This window comes from Bombyx mandarina, chromosome 01 (genome assembly GCF_030267445.1).
Source record: "Bombyx mandarina strain Sakado chromosome 01, ASM3026744v2".
Taxonomy (NCBI): domain Eukaryota; kingdom Metazoa; phylum Arthropoda; class Insecta; order Lepidoptera; family Bombycidae; genus Bombyx; species Bombyx mandarina.
In genome coordinates, this window is record NC_143208.1 from 9,962,959 (window position 1) to 9,979,733 (window position 16,775).

The 16,775-nt window shown below is 35.1% G+C and overlaps 1 protein-coding gene across 2 annotated transcripts in view; it reads left to right on the forward strand.

Annotated features, from left to right (window-relative positions):
- The window catches only part of pico (ras-associated and pleckstrin homology domains-containing protein pico), an 86,270-nt gene that overhangs the window by 24,885 nt on the left and 44,610 nt on the right, over positions 1-16,775 (forward strand). The window lies entirely within an intron of this gene.

Consider the following 16,775-nt stretch of genomic DNA (forward strand, 5'->3'; position numbering starts at 1 on the left):
GCACCGAGCCGGCGCCGTGTGGGTGGACTCGTTTCCCCGCTGCATCCACCGGACTCAAAGACAGCTTCCGATAACAGCAGCCATTGTCATACAGTCCTTTCTAGTAATGGAAAAATACAAGCGTTTTATTTAAAAAACTAAAAAAAAACTATGGAATCGACGCGACGCCACGACGCATGAGCCATCACAGTGAAAACACATCTTTGCTTCTATTCTCAAATTTAATGTTTCTTTGTTCTTTTGCGTTTCGAGGGCTTCTTTGTGGATTCGCTGTTTTTCTGATGTAGACATTAATAACCGTTAATACCTATAGAAACATTTCCATAACGAATTTACACTGGAATTTGCATTTGAGTTATAAATTTACTACGAATCAGTTAATTATCTATCTCTTTATTACGATGTACTCTTATGAAGATAGCTTGCGGTGCTGATAATTTAACTGGCTTTTCTATAAGCACAGCTAATATCGACAGTACAATTCTTATGTACATTTAAAATAAAAGTAATTTTATGAAGCGCGTGTATTACATTGTAGCATACATAATGTAATTAATCTTGGCATACTCCGCACAATCATGCCTTATCATAATATCAAGCGCCGCTACTGAAGCTGTCGCCCGGACTATAGAAGCGATAGAGAGGCCATCTCAAAGCCTATTTAGCTATATTAAAAGCGGTAAACTATAATTGGTATCTTAACGAGAAGGCAAATAGTTAAAGTTCACGCTTCGACTTGAGCGGTCGGTTGTCTAAATACGCTTTGACCGTACGGATCGTGTGGGTTCGCCGAACCGGCCAGAATGCGTGTGGTCGACCCTTTTATAATAACCATATATGCAGACAGAGCGCAATACTTTTCGGACACTCAGACACAGCCCGCTGAGTTTCTCGCCGGATCTTCTCAGTGGGTCGCGTTTCCTATCCGGTGGTAGATTCTGCGAAGCACGGCTCTTACTAGGGTTCGTGTTGGCAACGTCGTCAGGTTTGAGCCCCGTGAGCTCACCTACTAGTTAATATTACGCTGAAATAGCCTCTCAAGGCTCTCAGCTTAGGTAGAAAAAAAAAAACTTTTCGACGGATATTACTAATCGTTTACGTTAAAGTTTTCGTAACGCCTCAGATTTGTCTCATAGAATGAATGCGTGTCCTGATTCCCTTACTGGGCCGCGCTTAATTACAACCCATATGGGATATATATGGTATTACGACAAGCGTACGACGTCAAGCGGTCATGGCGGTGCGCGATCGTAACGTGCCATATGTTTACGTTCCCATAGGAGTTTATCTAGTGACACGACAAGCCTCCTTCGTCGTTTTTGTATAAATCTTGACTCTGTGTCAAACACGAAGTTATTGTAATGTTCATTCAAAAATCAACTACTGCTATGTTAAACTTTTATGTTTTAAACTATATTACGTCACTGGTAATGTTTATTAAAATTTTTGTAATTCTCGATTCGTGTTTTTATGTATATATATATATATTTATTTTAAAGAGGCTATTATTTAAAAGACGCCAATTGTTGAATTGTAGTTTCACTCTGGACGGTGTCCCACATACATATTATGTACAAGGCAGAGAAGTTATAAGCGACGGTGTTTTCATTTTAACATTTCCTGATGTCATTCAGTCCAGTTACTTTACACTGAAAGAATATAAATTCAAGGTTTAACAGGTCCGTTTAAAATAAGCCAGCTATAACTATTAATAACGTGGCGATGCATGCAACCCACGCGTCGCACTCGTGGGACATCCTTCCGGGGGTTTCGGCTCCTTACAATAATAATACGAAACGTGCTTAGACTGCTCGAATGTATTGATTTAAAAATTAAATAATATAATACAAATCACTGGCGGAGCTACTTAGCCAGAATAATTCTGATTAATTAAAAACAAAATATGTTACAATAAGAAGGCAACAGTAGCGCGTTAACCTATAGACACAGCCCACTGAGTTTCTCGCCGGATCTTCTCAGTGGGTCGCGTTTCCGATTCGGTGGTAGATTCTGCGAAGCACTGCTCTTGCTAGGGTCAGTGTTAGCAACGCTCTGGTTTGAGCCCCGTGAGCTCACCTACACACGTTAGGGTGAAGCTGAAATAGCCTCTCAAGGCTATCAGCATAGGTAGGAAAAAAAAAGTAGCGTGTAGAAAAGTAAACGATCGATCGACGATCAGTTAACAAGTTGTTGCTCGACGCGTTCAGTCCCAGTCGTAAAGCTATTCCCATTCCAACAACGTTACAAACGTTTATATGGTTTTAGTGCATACCTTATGAATTTCAAATACGGATAGACAACAGCGCCACAATGCGCCATTATAAAGACTATATTAAATAAGACTCCGGTCAATGTGTCCAACGCAGTAGATTGCGTTGGGGGTTCAGAGCCTCCCAACGCATTTTGTATTAACAATCTAGAGCGTCAGCACTCAATTGATTCTCCAAGCTATAATACGTTACAAGGACATGATACGAACTAATTGTATATGTGATGTTTTAATAACGTATTGTGTGCTTCGTCCGTACGTTACTAATCGTGTGATCTTTTCTACGGAATGAATGTTACCGTTTGAATACTTCTATGAGCTAAAATAATATTGTTGTACACTAAAAGTTTACTAGTAATCTTGCAAACATCTAGATTACTTATTTTGAAATTATTACTTATTTGTGAATTATTACTTTATAATAATGATTACTTATTTGTGAGCGTAATATAATTTTTTCTTGTAATGAATACCTAAATACAAGATATTTAGTACGTTAAAGGCCAGCGGTAAGGTATGATGATCTTTAATTGTGTATACCTAGAAAGTCGTGGGCTTAGAGCTTTCGAATTTTTGCTATTTTCAAGAATTATTACAGTTGAGTTCCTTAAAGCTTTCAAACAAATTACATTTTTAGTTTAAAGCTCTGCAAATTTCATTGCAATTTTCTCTTTAATAATTCGTTTTTCACCTGAATGCGAATAATGGTAGTCGATTATAATTGTTTTTTGAATATTCCTAGTTCGATAAATGGAATACTGAAACTCATATTTTCTCACTGAATATGTTAAATGAATACGTATTAGAATAGTTTACGACTCATGTATAGTCGATGCGAAGCGGTGAAACGACTTTTGATGCCAAGTGCACACACAATACACACAGCCACACACACACACACACACACACGCACACACACACACACACGCACGCACACACACATTTCTCGATCTCGATTAGAGAGATCTTTAGGGTGCAAGATATTCTATATTAAATTAAGTTTTCGACCATTAACGTAAAGAGTGTTTTTTTTTTTAATATGTAATCCATCTAAACGTTACATGCTAGAAACAGTAACAATAATATTATTTCTTTACAACAATTCGATCTCACCTACTAGTACCTAACCAAAATCGTCATCAGCAGTAGTCTTTAAATTATTAAGTCATAATTATGTGACCCGTACACGTATTTCATACAGCTTTAACTGACTTGTGATCGACATGTAAATACATATACATATATTGTTAATGAATAAAACCTCTTACGTAATTGAGGCGTACGCGACGTCATAGTTCACGACACACATAAAAAGCCATTTCGCTGATGGAAAAAAACAGTGTTTTTATTTAATTAAACAGTTTATAAAAAACACGTTCGTGTTTCACACAACCGTTATCGTGCAAGTTATGAAGGGGTCGCGGATTCGCACTTATAAGGTATGTTTTAAACAGTTTTTGTTTTTCGTAGACAACAAATAGATAAAGTTACATTATTGCGTCTTTCGTTATCGGTGTAAGCATCATTTTTTGTTCTAAATAATAAAGTACCTTTACAGTAGCCGATTGCAATATAATAGGCACATCGTCTGCTTTGTCGTTGGAGCTGCGACCCGTGATTAATTCGCAAAAATAGGCAGCGTGGTCGTGAGTGCTCGGGCGTTCAACATTTATATGGATTTTTTAGGTTAGGAATTGCAGACTTTCAAAGAAAAATATATTATGAAGATACGGAAGTATTCCCAATGGTTCGTGTAATAAAGCTAGTGCATTCTGGTTACGAAGCGAACCGAATTATCATTATATCAGGAATATTTTTATGTTTGTGACAAATATAGCGATAATTATCGTAGAATCACCGTGATAGCTAGTTTAATCTGACACTAACCATGCTCACTAAAAACATTAGAAACTTAAATTAAAAACATTTAATTGAACGGATGCTTTAGGAACATTAATGTGTATTATAGATATTTAATTCTGTTGAGTGGCGTGTTTGTTGAATAAACATAAACAAGAGACGTTATTTTGTAAACATTTACTCGGAAGACGATAATATTTTGCCGGAACGAAGCTCTCTTCCAAATAAACAAGAATTTGTCGCAATTTCACAAACGTGTCTTAGCCATCGAGATTACGTAGTACATAATATCTCGATGGTCTTAGCTAGGTAACGTGTAAAGTAAAAAAGTTCTTTTAATGTTTGTTAGTAATTTGTAAACAGTTTTCTACAAGTCAGATCTCCGAGTAAAATAGAAAAAAAAACTCTGCTGTTTTTCTGAAAATCGATCACGCAGGAAAAACACTACACTCATTCTTATATGCTTGTTAGTAATTTATTAACATTGATAATGTCATGAGCAACGGCTTAACCGAAGACCGATCAGACGCAGGCACGCATAGACCAAAATACCAAACAGAAGTTTACGTATTTTGTAATCTAGTCAATGCCTGCCACGCAGCAATTTGAGTATTGCTAAATCAATGATAAAACTTAAAATGTTCTAACTATTAGTCAATTGTAGTGTTCGTGTTGATGTTACTTAAACAAAGTCCTGAAGTGCCAATAAATAAATGTATAAAGTTTAAAATTCAATCGGAAAAAAAGACGTGCTAATGAATAGGAAAAGAGAAAAGAACCCAATATTTATTTCTAAAAATCAGACACATGTAATTTCGGAAATATAATCTTTCAATTTGATATTATTAATTTTATACTAACATCAATTACTGGGTTTTTTGCGAGAGAATTTGAAAGGCGTGTCTCCATTATAAATATTTCATATTAACAGAGTCAATATGCGCTTTTAAAAAAATCGAATTAAAAAAATCGATATAACCAACAGAGCCACGTCTGTTCCTAATTCTCCTTTTTTGGTTTCGCCGTGTCCTTAACGTTTTTCATTACTGACCCTTAACGTACTTAGATAAAATTTGTTTTGTCTTCCTAAACATCGTTAATGAACTGATAAAACCGAATGAACAACAACACACTATTCTGTTCCGAGAAAATATATTAATAAGATGTGTGTGTAGGTACGTATGGTTTAAGAAGCTATGTTTTCCTTACTAGGAATACTCAATGACAAAGAACAAACAGAATCTGCAGAAGCCTTATCGTTGCTGAACTGTAATTTTTTAACTCCGAATGCACTAAATGGACTTTGTTAAGGTTTGTATTAAAATATACGACTTAGGCAGAATTACGAATAGGCCAGAGAATCTTACGTAAGAGTCAAGATAGAGCCGTAGTGGTCTCATTTCAATACCTATTACTACAGTAAGAAGTAGTATGAGTGCTAGCTGATAGATCTGTCTATTTTCTGCCTCTCGATTTAAAGAGTGGAACACCTGCTATTCAGTACAATTGAAATACAAGCTTAGCTTGCCAGATTAACGGGTTATCCATGGGTACTCGGTATCCACTAAAAACTAAAAATTATTGCTACTGCAACTAAATGAATTTAAAACTTTATGTATTTAATTCAACCGTTCGTATGTAAGTCAATTTCAGTTGATTCGGTGTTGTGTTATCGTGAAAGCTTAACAACATGATGTAAGAACCGAAAGAGTGTTAGCTTCCTGATTTAATTTTTGATTATGTTTTATATATATCCATAACATTGATACCGCAACGGGAATTACTCAAATCTTATATTTTAATGCCACATAGAGATGCGATAAATCTTTCGTAAATACCTAGAAGTTAAAAACTGAAAACAGAATCACTATTTAGAATTTCAGAAGTTATTTCTAAAATAAAAAGGAAGGTTAAAAACATTAGGCAAATTTAAACTCTACAAAGTCTGTTCTAGTAAGTTTCATAAAATATTTGGTAATGCCTGTTCTTTGGGTAATCATGTACCTATATGAATAATTCAGATCAGACCAGTCTTTCTGAAATATAATTTAAAAAGAAAAAAAAGTTTCAATGAAAAATTCTGAAATAAACCTTACGCGTTGAAGAGCGATTGATTTACATAATTTACAATCATCGGTGAACGTAAAAAGCACAATTATATATTATTTTGGATTATTTAACAAACCACAACATATGCAGAGACGTTTATGGGAATAATACATATTATGTATTATTATTTGTTGATTATGTGTTGATGAGTTCGTGGGCCTCAGGGTATATAGTGGCCGGTGGCCTTGAGATATGAGGTTGAAGTCTCAATTTTAATCTCACATCCTTCAAACTGGACCGTATGACTTCGCGGAAGAGATAGGGGTCCCTTTAACGAGTAACCAAACAACTCAACCTCTAATTCCATCGGTCGTGATGTGGAAGTCTCCATTTGAATAGAATTTCAGCTATTGTTCTCCTCAATCTAGGCTGAACTCTTGTATGCTTCATGGTAGACAAATTCAGGACGCTAGCACCTCACTCGTTAGACGTGGCTCATTTAACAAACATGTTTTGTGAAATCTAGAACACGGGGTCGTTGTTAGATCGTGCTCACAGTAAATTAAATCTAAATTTTAACACCGAAGCAGCATTTATTTATAACGAACAAATAATTATTCATAATACAAAATAATAATATATTATATAGTACTTAAAAATAGTGTTTGGGTTTACCGCATAATTGATAAGAACATCGAAGCAGTTACTAAGCGGATAACCATGTATACTGTACTAACAAATGATTGACATTTTGCATGTTAAGTGAAGTAAATGTCGTATATCTGTGGACCGGGAATCGATCACGACTCGATAGCAATACTCATTTGCATAGCAAGACGGATGTGTACCCACTGCGTGCGCCTGCATACGCTTGCATCCAACTACTGTATAGCCGTTTATAGGCTGACTTTCTATTTAATAAGCTATTTACTAATTAATTTCATGTGCATTACATTCTGTGTATATTTAATATGAAACCTTAAGAACGTGTGGGGTAGTGCAATAAGGTTTTATAATGGCGTAAATGGCTTTCTGGCGGGAACGCGAGAAGTGAAGTTGTGTGATTTGTTTTATTCTGTCTATTTAGTGTTTCTTCAGGTTTAAATGTGTAATAACGGTGGCTTATTAACTGTTTAAAATCTGTGAAAGTGCACAAATGTGGGGAAATGAAATAAAGCCGCTGGACGTAGCTTCCCGAGATCCTCCAAAAAGTTCACTGAAAAAATCTCAGTAAATGACCACCATTTTACTGATGTTATATTTCATCCCATATCATCTCATCTCATTTCATTTCATTTCATCCCAGTTGATCTCAAATTAATCATCTTCATTTCATTTCAATCTATATTATCATTTATCATAAAAATAAGAATATAAATTAAAATAAGACATGACTTAAAGGTCTTAGTTACTAGGTCATAAAATCCCTTAAAAAAATCGCGTAAATCAACAGAATAGTGAACATGCTGTTACGTCGTGAGATAAGTAAGTACCGTCCTCTGTATTGGAAGATGAAACGCGATAGCAAAGTTTCCATTGCATTTCGAGAAAGCTTACTCTGTGCATCAGCCTCTTCGAACTCATCGAACGCGACGAAGCGTTCGGCGTGCAACTTAGATCATAGACACAACCCACTGAGTGTCACGCTGAATCTTCTCCGTGGGTCGTGATTACGATTCGGTAGTTGTTTCAGCGAAGAACTGCTTTTTCTAGGGTTAGTGTTAAAAAATCGTCCCAGGTAGTTGAATAGCCCCTTAGGCTACTATTTTTTTAATTTTTTTTATATTGTATGGATTGGTGGACGAACTCACAGCCCACCTGGTGTCAAGTGGTCACTGGAGCCCATAGGCATCTACAACGTAAATTCGCCACCTTGAGATATAAGTTCTAAGGTCTCAGTATAGTTACAACGGCTGCCCCACCCTTCAAACCGAAACGGCACGGCAGAAATAGGTGGGGCGGTGGTACCTACCCGTGCGGACTCACAAGAGGTCCTACCACCAGTAATTACGCAAATTATTTTGCGGGTTTGATTTTTATTACACAATGTTATTCCTTCACCGTGGAAGTCAATCGTGAACATTTGTTAAGTACGTATTTCATTAAAAAAAATGGTACCTACCGGCGCGATTCGAACACTGTTTCATCGCTAGATACGAATGCACCGGACGTCTTATCCTTTAGGCCACGAAGACTTAGCTGGACAACGATTTGTTTGGAAAAAGAAAGAAAAACTACATTTGAAGCGGGAGCACGTGATCACTTCCTCATTATCTAGTAACTAGCGACCCGCCCTCGCTTCGCTTCGGAAACATAAAAACACACATGAAACCAAAAAAAAAAAAAAAAAAAAAAAAAGTAGCCTATGTTCATCAGGGACAATGTCGGCTTCTAATGGAAAAATAATTTTTCAAATCGGTCCAGTAGTTTCGGAGCCTATTCGAAACAAACAAACAAACAAATCTTTCCTCTTTATAATATTAGTATAGATAGCCTGGTGTACTGAACTTGTAGCAGTGTTATATACCGTTTTATTTCATTGCCTTTTTGTAATTTTTGTTTCATAGACTTCAGTCATTCACGTAATCTCCGTACAGTAAGTACGAAACAGATTAAGCCGAATCACTAGTGCGGCAAATACCTTTAAATTATATCAAACCTAAACTGCAATGAACAATTAAGTCTAGAACCTCTAATTTAACTTCTATACTAATATTATAAAGAGGAAAGATTTGTTTGTTTGTTTGTTTCGAATAGGCTCCGAAACTACTGGACCGATTTGAAAAATTCTTTTTCCATTAGAAGCCGACATTGTCCCTGATGAACATAGGCTACTTTTTTTTATTTATTTTTTATTTTATTTTTTTGGTTTCATGTGTGTTTTAATGTTTCCGAAGCGAAGCGAGGGCGGGTCGCTAGTTATTAATAAAGAAGAGAAATATGAAAATAAATTTAGTATGTAATAAAATTGTATCTAATCACTTTTTATCGAAAAATTGTGTTCCCTATAATGCTCGGAAATTAATGTTAGCTCGAGGAGGCCAAAGTTGTAAAGCGCGCACTAGTCTCTTGTGAATTACGTTTGTATTCATAAACTACCCAAATTAGGTTAGTTTTTTTTATCGCTTACATGAGTGGACGAGCTCACGACCACTGGTGTTAAGTGGTTAGTATTAAACATTTCCTATTTTTAATAAAATCGACCATAAAACCTAGGTTTTTTTTTCTCTAATGTGTTTATTTTACAACCATTGAAATCCATGTCAGTATAATCTCTTAAAAGTGTTCACGAAATCTGACAACCGCATCAGTAAAGTGTTTCGCATATTTACAAATTTCACTTACGCTTAAACTTTGAGTATGTCATAAAATGTTTTTTTCCGTTTCCAAGTCTTGTACAAAAGCGGACATATTTCTGTTATCAGATGCGGTATCTGTCTGCACTGTGTTATGCAAATAAAGGTGTGCTCCGCATTCCATATCGCGATGAGTAAAATAGCGCACGTTCCCTTGCGATTATTTTTATTACGTTCGTATATTACTGGTGTTAGGACCAATTGTGAGTCCGCGCGGATAGGTACCACCACCCCGCCTATTTCTGCCGTGAAGCAGTAATGCGTTTCGGTTTGAAGGGTGGGGCAGCCGTTGTAACTATACTTGAGACCTTAGAACTTATATCTCAAGGTGGGTGGCGCATTTACGTTGCAGATGTCTATGGGCTTCAGTAACCACTTAACACTAGGCTGTGAGCTCGTCCACCCAACTAAGTAATAAAAATAATAAAAAAAAATTTTACATATGCCGTTAGACCACAATATTAAGTAACTGATGTTCTAAGACTATTCTTTATTAAACTGAACTGTGACATATGAGAGCGAAGCTTGCCTTTATGATATGTTCGGCTTGACACGCTAAGACCGCAATGACGATGCCGCAGATTAGAGTTGTCTTAAATGAAACGCAATTTCTATTCCTATTAAATTCATACTTATCGATCAACTCAGGATACAGTATAAATATTACGTCCTATATTTGGACATATAGTCGAAATAAATATGAACAGATCAACATATCAATTGCCAATAAAAAAAATTTTTTTAATTAAATCTTGTATGATATCTGAATGAATCTGAAATCTTGATATGTATCATAATGTATAATGAAACAGGTATTCAGTTTGTCTCAGAAAATAAGCGAGATATAATATACTATAATTATTAATATACGAATAATTAGATATTATATAGACAATATAAGCAAGTTGAAGCTGCTGAATCTAGTTCAAGGATTATCATCAGCTTTCGAACTGTAAACATGAATATTGTCCATTGAGTTTATTAGATTTGTTTGTTTCTAATGAAATTGGACAAACAAAACAACAACAAAGCAATAAATAATATACTTGATAAATGAAGTATGAATAATTCTTCAACTCATATCTGTCAGAAAAATATAAATAATAACACCATGCAACCCACGCTTTTTTTAACTATGTATTTTCAATGTAAATTTATTAAAATTTATTGTCTATTTTTTAGTTGAATTTCCTGTAAAGAGTATTTTTTATTTTTTTAAACTATTATTTATTTTTCATTTTTTTGGTTAAATTTTCTATATAAGCGTATTTTTAAAACTATTAAGTACTTTAACATCAATTCCTGCCTTATCGACTATAGATAAAAATTATATAAATTAGCAAAAATCTTATTTTGCAAATTGAATAATGAAATAATCTTATCAAATTAGTGTATTGTCATCGGTCCTCAATAAATATACAAAGTTTGAATGAAATCTGGCCGCTTAAAGTGGGTCAAAATCGCGTCTAAAGGAGTCAGTTACAAACATACAAACATACATACAAGTGAAGCTAATATAAAGCGTATAAAAAAGAAGAAGCACAACACAGTTGGACCGGAGATTTCGCTTGTTCCACGGAATCCAGTTACGAAAACGGGTGGGTGCCTGTTTAATCCTACGCAACTTTAGCGAGTCCGCTATCAATAAAATAAATTTTAATTGGATACCTTTGCTGAAAGCTGAAGGCGATTTTAGGAGTTATTCGCGTTTATTTGAGTATTAAATTTTCTTTACCGTTTAATTCAGTATCTTGAATTTGAATAAGATAGTACAGTATCAAGTACGTAAGAAGAAGGCTTGGTTTAATATTTTTGATAAATATTCGTGATCGTGGCGTCATTTAAGTCGTGAAAATAGATGAATACAATGTTAAAGTACATTATTTTGGGTAATTTGCCCTCAATGAACGTCCGCTTGCCTGCAAACTACTGGATAACTCCTTAATGGCCATACTGCCCACGTAGATTTCTTTACGGCACGTTTTTGGGCAATGTGGGTGATGGAGAACAAAGAAATGGTAGATTTCTTTCCACATAAGCGACCCCGTTAACCACAGCTGTCGTCAATAAAGATATATACATATGTGTATCTAAAAATCGTTTTTATTAACACCTACTTTAGTATAAGCAAGTTAGTATAACAATTGTGTTAATAGTCTGATAGTCTGATATCAAAATTACAGTAATTATTTTGATCACATTTAGTGTAAGTGCTTTAGTTTATACCGTACCCGATAAATACGCAGTTGATATATATTGGTATATTTGATGCTGAATCGAATTTTAATACATATAAGCTGAAAATAGTATAAATAGTATTGGGTTATGTAAACTAAACCAGCATCTAATTCTTCAATACAAGATGTTGTGTAAGCGAATGGTGCAAGATTGAGTGGGCGTAGGTAGTGTAGGCATAGTATTTCCGTTTCTACTTAGATATAGACTGTGGGGTTTCGATGGATTTGACTTAGATTACAACGTAAGCCGCTAAGCATACAATCGAAATATATTTGACTGGTGATTGGTGTACGACAAGCTCTTTGTTTACGACTCAATTTTTTTTTTATTGCCTAGATGTGTGGACGAGCTCACAGCCCACCTGGTGTTAAGTGGCTACTGGAACCAATAGACATCTACAACGTAAATGCGCCACACACCTTGAGATATAAGTTCTAAGGTCTCAGTATAGTTACAACGGCTGCCCCACCCTTCAAACCGAAACGCATTACTGCTTCACGGCAGAAATAGGCAGGGCGGTGGTACCTATCCTTGCGGGCTCACAAAAGGTCCTACCACCAGTAAGTCAAGTCCAATAGTCAAGATGCTAACAAATTTTTTTTATGTTTAATGTAATTTCGGAAAACATAAAACGATTTCAATAGTGGTCATAGTTATCTGTTAATTGTTATTGTGGACAGTCCAAGAGGACAGTTCATAAAAACTGATAAACAGTGGACCTATGGATTCATGATAAGATAATTATTATAAAAATAAAAACATGTGCTGTGTACAAACATGTACCTAATTTTCTCTTTAATAAATTAATTCTAACAAACTGAATAACTGTGTTACAATTTTCAATTTGGAGCTGCTTCAAAATTATATGTAACTTGTTATAATTGTATTCACGATGATATTATCATATACGGCATGCTTTAGTATGAAAAATTACTTGCGGATGTTTCATGTTATCATTGTAACGGAAATCCTTGATTTTTATTTACCGACCTTCATTTTTTATACAATCCCCATGTGTACTATCTATATATTAATACGTGAAGCAAAAACTTTGTATCCCTTTTTACGAAAATTGCGCGGATAGAGGAGTATGACATTTTCCACATTTATAGACAATATAGAGAAGAAGTGCACAATGCTAATATTTTTTTTAAATAATGCATAAAAGATACATTAAATCAATAAAGAAAACATTACACACACTAAATACAATATATTTGACGCACACACGCACGCATACTATTTATTGTCAAACTTTTGTTCTTGGCGTCTGTTGTCAAATTGAGAATAGATTAAATATTGTTTGTCTTTGTTAATATTTTTTATAGTGTAGTCTTGGCGAAATTTGTGATTATAGAAGTATAAAATACAATCATAATAGTGTACAAACTTACAATTCCAATTAATTATAGTCGAATTTCGACTTCTGCGGGACCTCTATTCAAAGTAAATTGATAACCTACGTTACATACAACGCAGCAATGAATCCTTGATGTTTGTTTAACCTAAATAAGACTTACCTTCTTAGCAGCATACGTTACGTTACACAGTAGGTTCTTGACCATAATTTCAATACCTAATAATAAACATGATGGTTTTTGACACATAAATAGAGAATTAATTACCCTCAGACACAGCCCACTGAGTTTCCCGCCGGATCTTCTCAGTGGGTCGCGTTTCCGATCCGGTGGTAGATTCTGCGAAGCACGGCTCCTGCTAGGGTTCGTGTTAGCAACGTCGTCAGGTTTGAGCCACGTGAGCTCACCTACTAGTTAAGGTTACGCTGGAATAGCCTCTCAAGGTTACCAGCTTAGGTAGGAAAAAAAAAAGAGAATTAACTAGTGATGATTTCAATGGTAAAAACTATGTCGTATTTATAGCATTATTTTTGTGTTCCGAAGAAAAGACGTAATATATATGTATGCATATCATCATAACTAAATAGCCTATTTTACTCCAATGTTGGACAAAAACCTCTATCAAGGCACGTCACGTGACCTGATCGCTGGACCTTTCGTCGCTATCCTCTGCCCACTATTTTGCGTATATCGTCACTTCCCTTTGCTACTGAGCGTCCTTCATTGCTATTTAAATATATTTTTTTATTAATATAAAATACGGAACTGGAAAGAAGAAAATAAAAAAAATTACGCTACTCAACACTAACTACATAGATCTAAATTGTTTGGATAAAAATTAAAATATAAAGGATACGAATGTTTTATTTTGTCTTAAAACTTTTTTTTCTCAAGCAATTGTAGGATTCTATTTCAATTGATGCGTTCATTGTTATTCAGTCGGATATTTGCCGTGGCCTATATATATTATATCACTTAATTTAGCACGCGTGTCTCTCATGATAGTGGTTGCAGATATCGTACTGGAAATATACTTTTTTTTTAAATCGATCCCTCTGGACTGGTGATTTCGCTTAGAAATGTGTTAGCGAAATGGACGGTACGTACATAATATGCGGTTGCATTTAAGAGTCTACCAAATTAACCTAAAAGAGTTTTCGTTTGTTTCTAGAAGATTTGAGACGTTTGTTTCTCGAACCGTATTTAAAAATTTTATAGAAGCCAATTCGTAGCCTTCTTTCCTCCAAATATTATCTTTGTTATTTTTTCATTCTATTTAATAAAATAATCTTGTATCTCACCTGATATTGTCATACCTAAATGGTGCACTTAAAGCATTGTATAAGTTTTGAAATAGACGGCACAAAAGTCATAGAAAAATTTAGAGGCTCAACATACGAAAAACTTTCAATGAAAATTAGTTCGAACAAGATGTTTAAATAACGGAGAAAAGGGATATTTTTAAAATTTAATGTTTAGGTACTTTGAAATTCGTTGATAACGATAACTGACGGGAAGTTAGTGTGTCGTCAGACACGTATTTTGCCAATTTTTTTTATTTCATTATTTTGCAACTCACGTTACTGAAACGATCATTTTCGCAGGTTTCCTATAAACGTGACACGCACAAAAATATATTTCAAGCTTTAAACTTCCTGATTTACTTTCTCAGTTATGGAAACCTTATATTTGCTGTTGCGTAGTATAAACGCAACAAATAAGTAAAGAAAAATAATTGTGATTAAATTGATTGAATGAAACATGTGTGATTTTATAAAATAAAATAAGCCTAGTTATAGTTGTTACATAGTTACATTTAAGGGTTGACGTTCGTTTTCAGACAAATTCGTCACACGATTCATAATTACGCAAACAAAGAAAACTCTATTTAAACATAATAATGCCACGTGCATACTTCTTAAGGAATGTTAAATACAAACATTAGTTAATAACAAAACATCAATCCAAGCGAAATATCATAAACGAACGAAAGCATAACGTGGCGCTGAAAAATCGCTTGAAAAATACAATAATTAAATTTCGAAGCGATATGTGTTTATCGTAGATGTATTACGATTTCGTTATTCCTGACGTTTCCTGCATAAGATCAAAGTGATGCGCCGCCGTAGATGTTTCTTCCACTTCCTTGAATGGTAACGTGCACTCGCCTCACCATAACTAGTATGCAGTCAACCCACGTTACAACAAAGCCATATAATTTTAGAGACGCGACTTTTGTTGCTTTTCGAGCTGTCACAATTTTAAACTTAAAAAGTAGTGTTGACTTTTCTATAGTTTGTTCAGTCATAGGCTAGCCATCCGTCAGTCTATAAGCGATAGTGACTAGTCAATATTTCAGTTGTGTTTGGAGACAAAGAAATATGTCTAAAACTACATCCCTAACTATATACTAATCCCATTCTCATGGATCGTTTGGACCCTCTGGGTCTGCGAAGGGGCTTCGGTTCCTTTGCATTTTGTACCGTATGTTCCATGGGGAAGTGCTCTGAGAAATTGTTTGAGATGATACCATCATCTCATTTTTACCATCGCGTCGCCCGCCACCGGAGTAGAGTTTATCCATACTACCTGGAGCCACTGCGCTCATCCACAGTGCGTTTCCAGAGATCTTTTTTGCCACTTACGATCCGGCTTTGGAATGAGCTCCCCTTCACGATGTTTTCCGAGCGCTATGACATATACTTCTTCAAACGAGGCTTGTGGAGAGTACTTTAACGATAGGCAGCTGCTTGGCTCTGCCTCTGGCATTGCTGAATTCCATGGACGACGGTAACCACTCACCATTAAGTGGGCCGTATGCTCGTCTGCCTGCAAGGATAATACAAAAAAATATTATTCGTTTTCAGGAAAACTGTAAAATTTCGTAACCTCAGAAATAAATAAATAAATAATATAATGACAATAAAAAATACGAGACGAAACGGTAAAATCTAAAAGTTGAAATTTTTTTTTATTGCTTTGATGGGTGGACGAGCTCACAGCCAACCTGGTGTTAAGTGGTTACTGGAGCCCATAAACATCTACGACGTAAATGCGCCACCCACCTTGAGATATAAGTTCTAAGATCTCATGGTTAAAAGTGTTTCTACGACAAAAATCGAAGAGTAATCTAGAGAAAATCTGTGTCTAGCTCTGATCATTATCAATATCTGATAGCTTGCATGGGTTGGTACCATTGTCTTCTTTACTTCACGGCAGTAAAAGTACGTAATGATTCATGCTTACAACTTTGGCGGGCAGATAGTTAATATAAGATGGGTCAAGCAATTTTAATGTGCTCCACAATAATTTGGTTAGAGTCGCTTGAAGCTAACGCTTTAAACATTAAAAAAACAAGACACGAGAATTAGAATCAGAGAACGAATGAGTTCGGCGTCCATTTTTCCTTTCAAATCTCTTTATGTATCTCGGCTAGTGTTTAAAATTTTATATTTAGATTCGCGGTCTTTTTTTTCCTTTCACATTTCATTATCTAACTCGGCTTGTATTTAAAGTTCATATTTAGATTAGCATCATATGATCATGATTATGATTTTCAAGGTAATAAAAATATTCTTCGTCCTTTCGTTGCGTGGGATATTTCTAATACCCAATTCTTTGATTTCGTTCAAGTTTAAAATGGAA